Here is a 13,435-nt window from a genome sequence, read left to right as displayed (position 1 = left end):
AGTTGCGACTTTTCTGGATCCTGGAATGTTGAGGGCCCTATTTGGAAAAAATAGTGGGTACATTTAGAAATGACAACCATCCCTTCCATTAAATCAACAGCACCCACATTTAATAATTAGGCCTCTCTCCAGATTTGTCTGATGTTGTCAGTGGGGGAAAAGTTCCTCCCCTCTAAATTGTAACTAAATAGCAATGTTAATTTAGGCACCAGTATACTAGCAAATGTTTTCTAGTATTGGGTGGGTCGGCCATCTGAACCTTGGGCGGAGGCCACTTTCAAGGAATGAAGATTGTCAACCGTCTCTTCTTCCAAGATTGCGGTGTCTACGAAGGTGGTTGCAAGGGAGAGTTTGTGAAGATTATATGAGTGCAGGTGATCATCAATCATGGCCTCTTGGTGATGGATTAAAGTTTGTGAAGAATTAAGGTTGTTCAACATGGAGCAGAAGATTTGAAATTCCTTGATAATCAATTCTGGATTGTAAACCAGTTGACTAGCTGAATTTGATGGGAGATGACATTCCGAGTTAGCTGTTGACTGATTTTTTTTGTCTTTTTAAAAAGAAAGAAAGTATTTTTTGGACAGCACCACGTTGAGTTGACCCTGTAAAGCAGAGAGCTGTTCTATATGTTCTGTTCAAAGAGAGCAATAATGCTTGGAAAACATTGAATGTATTTGACAATAAGCTCCTCCTCCTCTCCCTGCCTGATGGCAGCATACTGGTAGATTTACCTCTCATGTGGCAGTCTGCACTTCTGTAGGGGCATCAGCTATTGTATAAACAATATGAGGGACTGATAAATAGTGACCAGGAGAACTGTCTGCTAGACAGATTAGAGAGGTCCAGCTGAAGGGTGACATCGCAGTGATTGGTCCAGGAGAATCCCTGCACACCCGCCCTTCTTGCTTCAGCAGAGGAATATAAACCCGATATGAAAATATTCTCTGTGAGGATGAGTAAAAAGCGAGTCACTTACCTGTGACTGTGAACTGCTCCAGCATCCTGCTCCGACATCCTGCTCCTCTGGGCGGCCGAGGCTGGTGACAGGAAGTCAATTCCTCTTCCCCTGCTGAAGTTAAAAACACACTACCTGCGCAGGTGCAGAGAGCTCTCTGCACCTGCGCGGTAGTGTGTTTGTTACAGACACTGCCACCGCCGTCAATCAGTCAGCTGTTCCCTGCAAGCTCCGCCCTAATACCGGAGGGGGTGGAGCTTAAATGTGGCTGGGCCTACCGGTGGATAGTCCGGCTGGCCGGCAGGCCAGTCCGAGGCTGGGAGTACCATAGTTTAGCTCAGCAAAATAGTGTGGAGTATTTAAGTAACTGGTGCTCAGTTAATTGTGCAGAAAAAGTACTTTAGCCAATAGCAACCAACTAGATTTCATCATTTTTTTGTGGAGTTTATTAATAACAGTTTAATTAAACAATACAGAAGTGGAAGTTGCTCAATCAATTTATAGGTTGATTGCAGGTGCTATTAATTGCTTGATTAGCACTTTTTCTACACAGCTACCTGTCCACCGACTTTCATAGATGTCTCCAATTCAATTAAAAAAATATTTCACATTCATATAACAACCCTTCTAAGATTTACACATTTTTTTCTGGCAGTATAAAGGAAATATTCCTGCAAATGTTCTACAATCCTGCTAAAACTCATTGTAACTGTACAATTTGATTTCTAAATATTTTATAGCAATGCATTTTCTCTATTCCTAACATGTTGTTTATTTTAGCATTTAGGACTTTAATATGAAGAAACGAACATCACCAAAGTATTTGTGCCACAGTATATTTCAAAGGTCAGTTTACAATCAGTGGAAGTTAAGTTTAGAATTTCTTTCCAAATTGTTTCATTAAAACTTCATCACATTTGTAAACTATTGTCTGATTTGCTATGAGCCTCTTTCCCTTTGTCTGAAAAGTATATAATTGCGGAAGATGCTGCAACTTAGTCATTTAATTGGATACAGTTTCTGTGTCAGTAGATTCATCCTGAAATTGCTATTATTGGAGATAACATTTTGTTAGACACAGTAACTCAGGAGTCCTGTTTGCAGAACATGTGTGAAGTCCACCTAATTTGAAAGATAACACTGCTCAGCACTCCCTGACACGGCTTTAAAGCATGTATTCATAAGGGAGGTGAAGTAGTATATGTCAAGTTTAGCACCTAATGACCGCCCCTGACACTATCTACATTACATTATATCCTCATCATATCTCTTCCCATCTCTTTTACCTACCTCAATTATGCAACTAATCTGCCTTACAGCGGTGTGTGAGATGGACTGCAATACATTCACCGGCCAAAGGCAAATAATTACAATTCAATCATACTTTCCATCTGACAATTAAATCTTTATTCCCTTCCTAGAGATGTCAGAGATATATCCTCTATTTTCTCTCATCTCTTCCTTGCCCCATTTTCAAACGTTTACTTTTTTCCTTCAATCTTGGTATTGACAGTTGAATATGGAATTGTTGAATTGTTCATTTTGGTTTATAAATAATTTTAAAACACTGGTCAGGACGAAATCCATATTAAACAAAAAGATGTTTGAAATGCACGATCCGCATGATCAAAAATTTAAAGTATTAATCACACGAAAAAGTGAATGTGTGTGATTCTCAGAGGGCTTTGCATCATGAGCGTTAAAGGCGTTTGTTAGAAAGAGTTATAGACTTAGGAACTTATATTAATTTGAATGGAAATTGCGTTCTTGGTGTAGGATACGCTTTTTTACAACTGAGCATGTGCACAACACACTAATTTCGGAAATCAGTGCCTTGTGCGCTTGTCCAGAAATAAAAAAGCGTATTATACACAAAGGGGTAAATGTATCAAGCTGAGAGTTTTCATCTGGTTTTCAATCAGAATCTAGCTATCATTTATTTAGTACATTCTACAAAATGATTGCTAGAATCTGATTGGTTGCTATAGGCAACATCTCCACTTTTCCAACCAGCCGGAAAACTCTCATCTTGATACATTTACCCCCAAGAATGCAATTTGCATTCTTGCATAAACCCTCATTCACTAACAACATGGACACACGTCTCATTTAGTCTTGTGAACCATCGCCTATTCATACACCTGTCACATACAGAACTTCATACCTCGAAGTACGAACTTCGCTTTGGCAGCTGTCCCAGCTAAGAAAATTTGCTGTTATCATCCGCAGGATTTCTGGCCCACATACTGTATAAATCTAGCATCACTCTAGGACCACACCTTTCATTCATTTCAACTTGTCCATGTTTTGCGCTAACGTTCTTCATTTTGCAGCTTTGCAAATGACCATTATTGTGTCCAGACAACTGTGTACAAGGTCAAGATCAGAAGTTTAGTGTTTCTTGCACATATGGGCTGTTTCACCTTCCTAGTTTCTTGAGAATAAAAGAGATTCTGAGTCCTCGTTATGTACAACTGACAGGCCATGTTTTCAGGATTTCCTTAAAGGGCTACTAAGCTTAGACTTATAAATGATAAAGTATGGAGATTATCTTGCAACACTGTTTTGTATGGAAAAAGTGTTGTGACCTGATAGAAGTTAGGGTATGTCCTTATGGATAGTTTCATACCTGCACGTCATATGTTGCCCAGTTTTTCTTTCGTCAGAAGGTGACAGCATGAAAGGATCAAACGATCACAATGGAAGACATTGTTACAAGATGGATTTAAGAAATTTATCTTCTTCAATAGTGGTTTCTTTGGCATGTACAATTATTTATTTGTTATTCAATTGTAGGTTGCATTATTTAATTATTATTATTTTTATTTTAGATAAAAACATTGCTTTAAAAATTCCTAGGGGGGGAAGGATTCAATTCAACGTGATGCGCCCTGAAGTATCTCCAAAACAGTTACAACATTGTGGATTTTTCCTCATACCCCATAGAGGTGTGCAAGAAAATCCACTATGTTGTTGTGCCATAGTACCCGGGATTGTAAGCTTCCAAACATCATGGTGATGTAGGGCGGCACATTGTGCAGAATTGACAACCCCCCTGGACTCCATGCTAAAACTTCCCACACAAAGGCTCTTTCAAAAGCCAGCAAATTGACACATTGTAATGTCTCAAGATAAGTAATAATGGGGATTAAGGTTTTACCAGTTGTGGATACAGGAAAAATCGCACAGGTGCTGTCTTTTTTTTGCTGGTTGCAAAAGTTCATTAGTAAGTGTAAAAATCTTCCCACAATGTTTTGATTTATTTTGAAAAGCTGTCCCTTTATTGCACTTAAAAACAGACAAGGAGCCCTGATGTAAGTATCACGGGTAATGTGAGATCAATACTTATTAGAACATTCTGCCTTTTGGTGAACAAACTCGATTACCAGCTCTGCAGCTTGGAGGACTGGTAAAAAAGTGGTTCTGTCCTCTATAAATCTTTTTGCCAATGAGGGGAACTAACATACAGAAATCTTACTGCGCAGTCTGACCTGTGTGTTTTCTGGTCTGGGAACAACGTGGTATTAGAGACCCTACAAGTATTAGTCGGTGCTTGGCAGAGCCGGTGGTAGCATGTCTGGCACTACCCTGCAAAAAATAAATTTGCGCCCTCCTCTTGTATAAATTATTTGTTAATTTAATAATGCAAATCATATAATAAACTGTAATAAAGATTTTTGTGTCTTCTCTTTTCATTCTCACTGCACCCCTTTATGATTCTTTATCTGTGACTTACTTTTCTATTGCCTTCTGTCTTCTCTTCTATCTTCCTTTCTTCAAGTTCTCTTCCTCTTCTGTTTTCCAAAGTGGCTCCTCTTTCGCGCGCTCCTCACTGCTCCGTTTGCAATGAATGTCGGGCGTGACATCATCACGCACGTCGCGACCGACATTCATTGCAAATTAAGAAAGGTTGAGGGCGCCAACCATCAGGTGAATAAAATATATATATTTTTTATTTGTTTACAAAAATGTTTTTTTTAAGGTCGACGGAGAAGCAGGGGATGGCAGGTGGGGGGAGCGACCCTCAGGCTTGGCACCCCCCCCTTCCGCCTTGGCTAAAACTGCATCCATCAATATATATCAACCGCCAACACAACAGCGCAGGAAGAAACAAACCACTTGTTTACTGAATCGATATTCATGAAAAAACGCAGCCTGTTAAATCACTAGGAAAAGTGAAATCACTCAGTGGCGCATGCAGGGGGGGTTACTGAGTCTCCAGAAACCCCCCCTGCGCTAAATAAAAATGCCCACTATAGCGGCACTGTCCTATACAGCAGCCGCGGCTCTGTCAAAGAAGCGTCCGCGGCGGTGCTGTAATGTATACAGCACCGCCACGGACGCTTCTTTGACAGCGCCGCGGCTGCTGTATAGGACAGCGCTGCCTAAACAGAGCTGCTGCGCATGCGCAGTAGCTCTCGCGCGGGTTGGGTTTTTTTGGGTCGGGGGGGGTGAAATCCTCCGTGCGCCCCTGTCACTAAGACATGGGGCATAAAATGTAAACTAAACTTAATGTACTGAGCATTCTGGGCGAATCCTGCATCTAAGTCTAAAAACTTCAGTAATGATTTACTATGTTTAATACTCAGTACGTCTTCTAGCTAAGATAAGAGAGCAGACTACAGATGCAAGGGAGTTACAAGTGTAGTGGTGACAACATGATAATATTATGCAGAAAACGCTAATCAGAGCCAAACGTAATGAATCTCAAGGACTTAATTTGTAGTGTAAGTCTTCACGATTCATGATATTTGATTAAAAATGTGAAAACTGTAACATAAGTGTATTGCAGCAAATGAAACGAAGGTGAAGAGAAATCAAAGGAGACGCTAGACTAGATTATATAAAACGTGTAATTTCCCTTCAATGAAAAAAAACCCATCAGTTTAGACTTGAGTCACCCTTTCTGCGCAGTAAAACAAGGGACCTGGCCAGGCTGTACCGTGTGTCGCTTAAGCTGCCCACACATGCTGCAATATCGTCAGGGCTGCCAAGAAGAATTCAGGGCCCGGGTACAACAAATTCATGGGGCCCCCCTCATAGTGAAGTAAGCCCCAAAATTTTTTTGCGCCGCCGTAAGGCGGCGCAAAAAACATTAGGTATATGGTCATATATTCAGGGGCGTGGCTAGCCAAACGGCAGTGCAAAATTTTTGGGAGGTGTGGTCATGCATTTGGGGGCATGGCAAACGTGCCATTGGGGCGTGGCTAACATAAAAACCACTAGGCTCTCAATTCGCCGGAGCGTCACATATGTTCAAGCACTCCTGACTTTCAGGACATCTACCACCACAGGGTAGTATACAAACAATGCAGTGTGTACACAAACAGTTCAGTCTTGGCCTACACCTTACATTGGACACAACATTCACCAAAAATTGGTATTGTCCCTACTAGAATCACAACATTTCACACACTCTGCTGCTCTCTCCTACCTGTTCTTCTCACTTTCTCCACCTGTGGCTGCTGCTTTCTTTAGTTGTGGCTTGTCCGGATCCAGAAATGTTGAAGGACCTATTTTGAAAAAAAAATGGCTACATTTAGAAAATTACAGCCAGCCCCAGCGTTAAATCAATAGCACCCACGATTAATAATTAGGCCTTCCTCCAGCCCCAACATTAAAATAATACTATTCACATTTAATAAATAAACCTATATCCCTTCCTGCAAACAGCCCCAGCAATACCTATTTCCTGCAACCATCACTGCCATTAAATAATTCATAGTCACATTTAATAAATAGACCTCATTCTCCCTAAACTCACCCCAAGATTCAATAGCCCCCAAACCACCCCATCTTAAATTAATAGTCCCTACTATTAAATTGCCTCACCATCACCCTACAAACAAAATAGCGCCCATTAATTAGCTGCCACCTACCTCACACACACTACATTGCAACAAGCCCCCTGTGCCATTACACACACAATACTGTGCCCCTTCATCACAACTACACTGTACTACCTTATGCTCACACTGCGACCTCCATGCTGCTTTTCCCCCTTCTTTTTTACTTTGTGCCTCTCTCCCACTTTTTTTCCTCCTCTGTTCCTCTCTCCCACTTTTTTTTTTATTCCCCTGTGGCTCTCTCCTTTTTTTCCCTCCTCTGTTCCTCTCTCCCACTTTTTTTCCCCTCCTCTGTTCCTCTTTCCCCGATTTTTTTTTATTCCTCTGTGGCTCTCTCCTTTTTTTCCTCCTCTGTTCCTCTCTCCCACTTTTTTTTTATTCCCCTGTGGCTCTCTCCTTTTTTTCCCTCCTCTGTTCCTCTCTCCCACTTTTTTTCCCCTCCTCTGTTCCTCTTTCCCCAATTTTTTTTTATTCCTCTGTGGCTCTCTCCTTTTTTTCCTCCTCTGTTTCTCTGTCCCCTTTCTTTATAGTACTGTCCCTCTCTGTTTTCCTCCCCTTGCCTCTCCGTTTCTTTACTTACCTTTTGTCAACTTCTTTCTTTTCTTTTCTGCTCTTCTGTCTCCTCTTCTGTCTTCTTTCTTCCTGCTGGCTGCGGCGCTCCTCACTGACTGGCAGGCGTGACTTGATGACGTCACGCCCGGCAGTCAGTGTGAATGGAGGAGAGGAGGGACACGGCGCCGCGCGATCACGTGAGTATTTATTTTTTTTTATTTTTTTTTTAATTTATTCTTCCTCCCAGCTCCCAAGAAACCCAAGACCCCCCCTCCCCCCCCCCCCCCCCCCCCCCGCGGGGAAAAAAAAAAAAAAAAAGTTAAAAAAAAAAGCGCAAGACAGAAAAATTAAAAAAAAAAAATTTAATTAGCAGCGGGGGCCCGGCCCGGGCCCCCTGGCATGGCCGGGCCCGGGTAAACTGTACCCGCTCCCCCCCCCTCTCGGCGGCCCTGAATATCGTACCTGACAACTGGAACCTGGGCAATATCGGATCATTACTAGTAGAGATTCGTTAAATGCTTCAATATGGTTAAAGTTTGAAGGTTGCGCTTAAAATCTAAGGCTTGGTACACACTGGAGAATTTTCCGACCGCCGTGTTATCATCATCATCATCATCATTTATTTATATAGCGCCAACATATTCCGTAGCGCTTTACAATTGGGGACAAACATAGTAAACTAATAAACAAACTGGGTAAACCAGACAAAGAGGTGAGAAGGCCCTGCTCGCAAGCTTACAATCTACAACGACTTTACCTTTGACCGAAGGTCCGATCGCTCGGATGATTAATGCGTATACACTAGTGACGTTTTAGATGATTTAGATGATTAATGAAAGACGTTTCGGGCAGCGACTTTTCGCAGCCACATTGTCGTGAGCAAAGATTTGAATTTCGTACACACTGAAATGACTTATGAGGCCCATCTAACGATATCCCCAAGAAATTTAAATAAAGGGCAGAGCATGTTAAATACAGTGGCGGATACAGGGGGGGGGGGGCGATCGGGCGATCGCCCCCCCGTAGCAGGGGCTTGCTGCCGGCGGCTGCACACTATGTGCAGATCCGTTCAGCAGAGAGAGTTAGGGAGAGAGTCCTGCCCAACTGCTCTGATTGACACAATCAGAGCAGCCGGGCAGGACTCTCTCCCTAACTCTCTCTGCTGAACGGATCTGCACATAGTGTGCAGCCGTCAGCAGCCTTAGGTGTCAAAAAGGGGGCGGGGCTAAATCGCCCCCGGTACAATTAACTTCTGGATCCGCCCCTGGTTAAATAGTACCCACCCCAAACCTCATAAAACAGTGAAGGTAACATGTTTTCTTCATACATTCGTTAGCACATGTACAGTGTACGCTCGTTCGCAACTGCGCATCAACAAATTTTTTTACTAACATGGATACGGTTGAAGAACAACAAGCAACTGCTCTTTTCCTCCACCTAATTACCAAATGAGTGAGGTGCAGACACCGCACCGCGTGGGACTGGTAGAGGCATCAGAAATTAACATACACCCCCCAAAGGAGTCGCATCTCGAGGAACTATAAACTGTTGCTCGTGGATCGATCGGAAACTTATACACACTACACACTACATGATCGTTAGGGGATTGGTCAGAAAATATTAAACAGTACGACCAACCAAATGAGCAGACAATCGACACTTTGGAACGACTTTTGACCATCGTATCACTATACACACTAACCCGACTTCCGACCAAACGGTTGTATGTCAGCTAATTTGCCCGACTATTGGACAGAAATAATCCAGTATGTACCTAGCTTAAGTTGATTGAACATTGGGCGCTTAAGCTGGGTACACACTACAGAAATTTCGACCAACTTTTTATGCCGAGCGATTTTACATGCGCTCGATGTTCCGATCGCTCGGTCCATGGACTGCATACACACTAGCCTTGTTTAGGACAATAAAGGGAAGAGCGGACGTCCCTTTAGCAATTTTTTACAGCCATGTTGTCATGAGCAATGACTGTAATTTCGTGCTCACTGTTGTGGATCGGTTGGAAGTTTATACACACTACACAGCGGAAACGAGATTGGAACGAAAATATTAACCGGTACGACCAACCAAATGAGGCGATAATCGTCCATTTGGGCAGACTTTTGACCATCGTGTCACTGCACACACTGACCCAATTTTTGAACGAGCGCTCGTATGTCGGCTGTTAGAGCCGATTATTGGGCGCAAACAGTGTAGTATGTACCCATCTTTAGTCTCCTTCTATCTCACCATCACCCTAATAAGTGCTCCGTGTGTGTACTCTCCAAGTCCTACAGCACAGAAGCTAATTATCCAAATTTGCATTGATTTGCATTGAGTGATCTAATAAAATCAAAACAGGTCATCTCTGGCTTTACTGCGATTTATGTCCTTCCTTCTTTTTCAGAGGAACAAAAAAAACTAATCTGCCTGTCATATGCGTGAATTCAGCAAAGGGTATTTGGGAGTTGAATAATCTAAATGAAATAACTGGACTGTTTATATTTAACTACTTAAGACTATAGTGCTTTCTTTAACACCTCTACAGTAGATTGTCATGTCAGAAGGGAGGTGCTTCTCTACACAGCAGACACAGAGTGACTGACACTCTGACAGTTGTGATTTGCAGAAATGTAATGTGTTGATTAATTGATCCATACACAAGGGCAGTGTCAGTGATGTCACAGCAACTCAAGTGACTACAGTCACAGCTTTTTTTATACCTGTATCAGATCCCACTAGCATACGGTCATATAGATGTGGGAGGAGCTTCAGCTGTTTGCAGAGGGGTGGGGATGCAATACTTTATTTCTTAATAAAGCTGCAGTCAGTGGAATATAGATTAAAACTGAATAATTGGCTGCACAGTAGCACTGTGGTTAGCATTGCTGTCTGACAGCACTGAGGTCCAACCAAGGCCCTTATCTGTGTGGAGATGGTATAATCTCCCTGTGTTTATATCTCCTTCCACAAAATAGTACTACTGATAATATAATGGGCTGCGGAATAATATAGACCCTAGTGTGTTGTATATTATGGTTGATGTGAATGATAAATATTCTCCCTACAGCTCTGAAAAATATTGCTCTATATAAATAAACAATAAGAAATAATGTGTTTTACCTTCATAGTTCATATTTGAAAGCTTCAGTTGTGAGGTTTAAGTCTTTTGACTTGAAATATTATTGTGAAATTGTTAATAAAAGACTGCCCTATATTTAAAAAGCATAAAACACGGAGAAGAAAATAATTATAGTTTCCAACTGAAGATAAAAATCAAATCAGCACGTTTTTAAGAAGGATATATTTTTCTTTCAATTGCTCACATTGATGCCTAACAAATAGCTGTATACAATCATGTACTGTACGTTTATATGGGAACTAGTGGGGGGAATTTATACACCAAGAAAGCCTGAAGATCGTGTGGAGAGACAAACGCCGGAGAGAATTGCCACGTTTCGGATAAACAACTATCACAGATTCCATTTTTTCATCCTCTTAACCTTTATTTCGCAGTAAATGATTTTACAGATTCTGAGGAGTTACCGTTTTGTCACTCTGTATCCACAGAAGTACTTTTAGCTTATTAAGCGTTAATGGGATTTCACAGCAGATGGAAAGAAAAGCTGCTGAATATGCTAAGTTTTTATATAAGTACTCCCAGTGTTTTCTGCTTAATATAGCTTTGAAAATTAATTGCACTTTTATGTTAGGCGAAAAAACAAACAAGAAAAACCAGAATGTAAGCAAATACTTTCAACCAATTCAAATAAGATGGGGCATAGACTGGGCAATAGGTGGCTCTCTGGCTGTGTTTGGGGGATAGGACATGCTGGGAGTTGTAGTTTTACGACAGCGGTGGAGCCATAGACAGAAGTGTGATGGGATAATCATAAGTAGCATTAATAGTATTAGAATTAGTGTAAAAAGTAGATTATAATGGAATAAGAATTTGTTATGTGATCCTTGCTGCTTCCTACAAATGGGAAGGACAGCTGGTGGGGGGGAGGGGTGGCAGGGGAGAGATGGCAAATTTTAGCCCGGGGGGCAAGACTAGACTCAGCAGCCTATTTTAAAGGGCAAAAAACAATGCAGCTGGCCAATAACCCAGCCTAAGAAAAAAGGTGCCGGAATTCACCTTTTTCTGCCCCCTCATTTTTCTGTATTCTTCTCTTTCTGCCCCCCACATTTTTCTGTAGCCCTCTCTTTCTGCCCCCCTCATTTTTCTGTATTCCTCTTTTTCTGCCCCCTCATTTTTCTGTAGCCCTCTCTTTCTGCCCCCTCATTTTTCTGTAGCACTCTCTTTCTGCGCCCCTTCATTTTTCTGTAGCCCTCTTTCTGCCCCCTCATTTTTCTGTAGCCCTCTCTTTCTGCCCCCCCCTCATTTTTCTGTATTCCTCTCTTTCTGCCCCCTCATTTTTCTGTAGCCCTCTCTTTCTGCCCCCCTCATTTTTCTGTATTCCTCTCTTTCTGCCCCCTCATTTTTCTGTATTCCTCTCTTTCTGCCCCCTCATTTTTCTGTAGCACTCTCTTTCTGCGCCCCTTCATTTTTCTGTAGCCCTCTTTCTGCCCCCTCATTTTTCTGTAGCCCTCTCTTTCTGTCCCCCTCATTTTTCTGTATTCCTCTCTTTCTGCGCCCCTCCCTGCTTCCTGTAGTCTGTACTTACCTTCTATGCTTCTTTTTTAGCTTTTCTGCTTGTTTGATCGTGGCTCCTCTCACTGGCAGCGTCATGACATCACAACACTGCCGGAAGCCAGCACAGAACACACACTAAGATGCGGAGCTGCGACAGTGCAGATTTTTTTTTTTATAGAAGTCGCAAACATTTAATGTTCAAAAGTTAATTTTAAAACTTGGAAAATGCGTCGAAAAAAGATGCCGGAACTCAGTTCCGTGCGTTCTATGACAAAAAAAAAGCACTGCTCCAAACCGTTGGAATCCTGGGAGACCGACTAGGATATGACACAAGTGGGCGGGGCTAGGTGATTGACTATATACAGAAGACAGACATCAGCTGAGAGTAAATGGAATAAAAGTTTAGCAAAAGAAAATGAAGAAGCTTACAATAAAATTGAAAGCGAAATGGTAATTTCCGTATTCTAATACTGGAAAGATTTACTTGAACTGCCACCTTTTTATTACTATACCGATGTGTGAACCAAAGCTTCTAGCTGCCTTTTAGTTTTTTTTTTTTTACTAAGACAATAACTATGGCTGGAAATGTCAGTCCTATTATCTGGCACATTCTATGTTCTTCAAAAAGTGCCCTCCAGGAAACTCTCTTGTTAAATTAAACTGCAAAGTGCTGGACTTGATAATTGCAACTTCTCTCTCTGCACTGTGGTATTTGTATTGTTAATTGTCCACCCAATTATTTTCTCTTTATGTTAATACCTTAAACTTTATTTGCTGGGAAAAGATTTGTCAATTACAGAAGCAGCATTAAGATTAACAGATCGGTAATAAAAAAAAGTTCAACATCATATTGACCTAACCATAACATTTTGCAAGCATATATAAAATAGTTGGCATGTTATATTTTGTGTTACATGTATGCCGTCTCTGTGGATGAAAGCAGCATCCTATAGTTTCAAGGTGACTATTTTAATATTCTGCAGCTTCTTGCGCTAATGGTGTGTAATAATGGTGTACAGTGCTTTTCTAGTAAAAGGGAAAAATAAAATGCAAGACTACTTTATTGGCTTGTGGCTCATGCAGACAAATTCATGGAGCGTTTTAAAGGTATCCTGTCATATAAAAATTTCACATCAAGGTTCTGGATAGAAGTATAAAAGCAGAAGAAATGCATTTTGAGATTTGATTGTCGTGATAAACGTCAGGTGGAATTTGTCCCCCAAGAGCAGGAATGTATTTACGTAATCGGTGACAATGAAATTCTCTTCCATAGATCTACAGAGTTCAAATAACTAAACAGAATACAATATTACTTAGGGTCATTGTCATGATTGTAGCCTAAGAAAATAATGCATTAATTTGGTCACGATCACTCACTAAACAATGCTTCAGATAATATGGTTTACAGCAAATCACTGTGTGTAAGCAAACGAAGGGTTAATATAG

The sequence above is a fragment of the Mixophyes fleayi genome, chromosome 7 (genome assembly GCF_038048845.1).
Source record: "Mixophyes fleayi isolate aMixFle1 chromosome 7, aMixFle1.hap1, whole genome shotgun sequence".
Lineage (NCBI taxonomy): Eukaryota > Metazoa > Chordata > Amphibia > Anura > Limnodynastidae > Mixophyes > Mixophyes fleayi.
Note: the sequence above shows the minus strand (reverse complement) of the source record.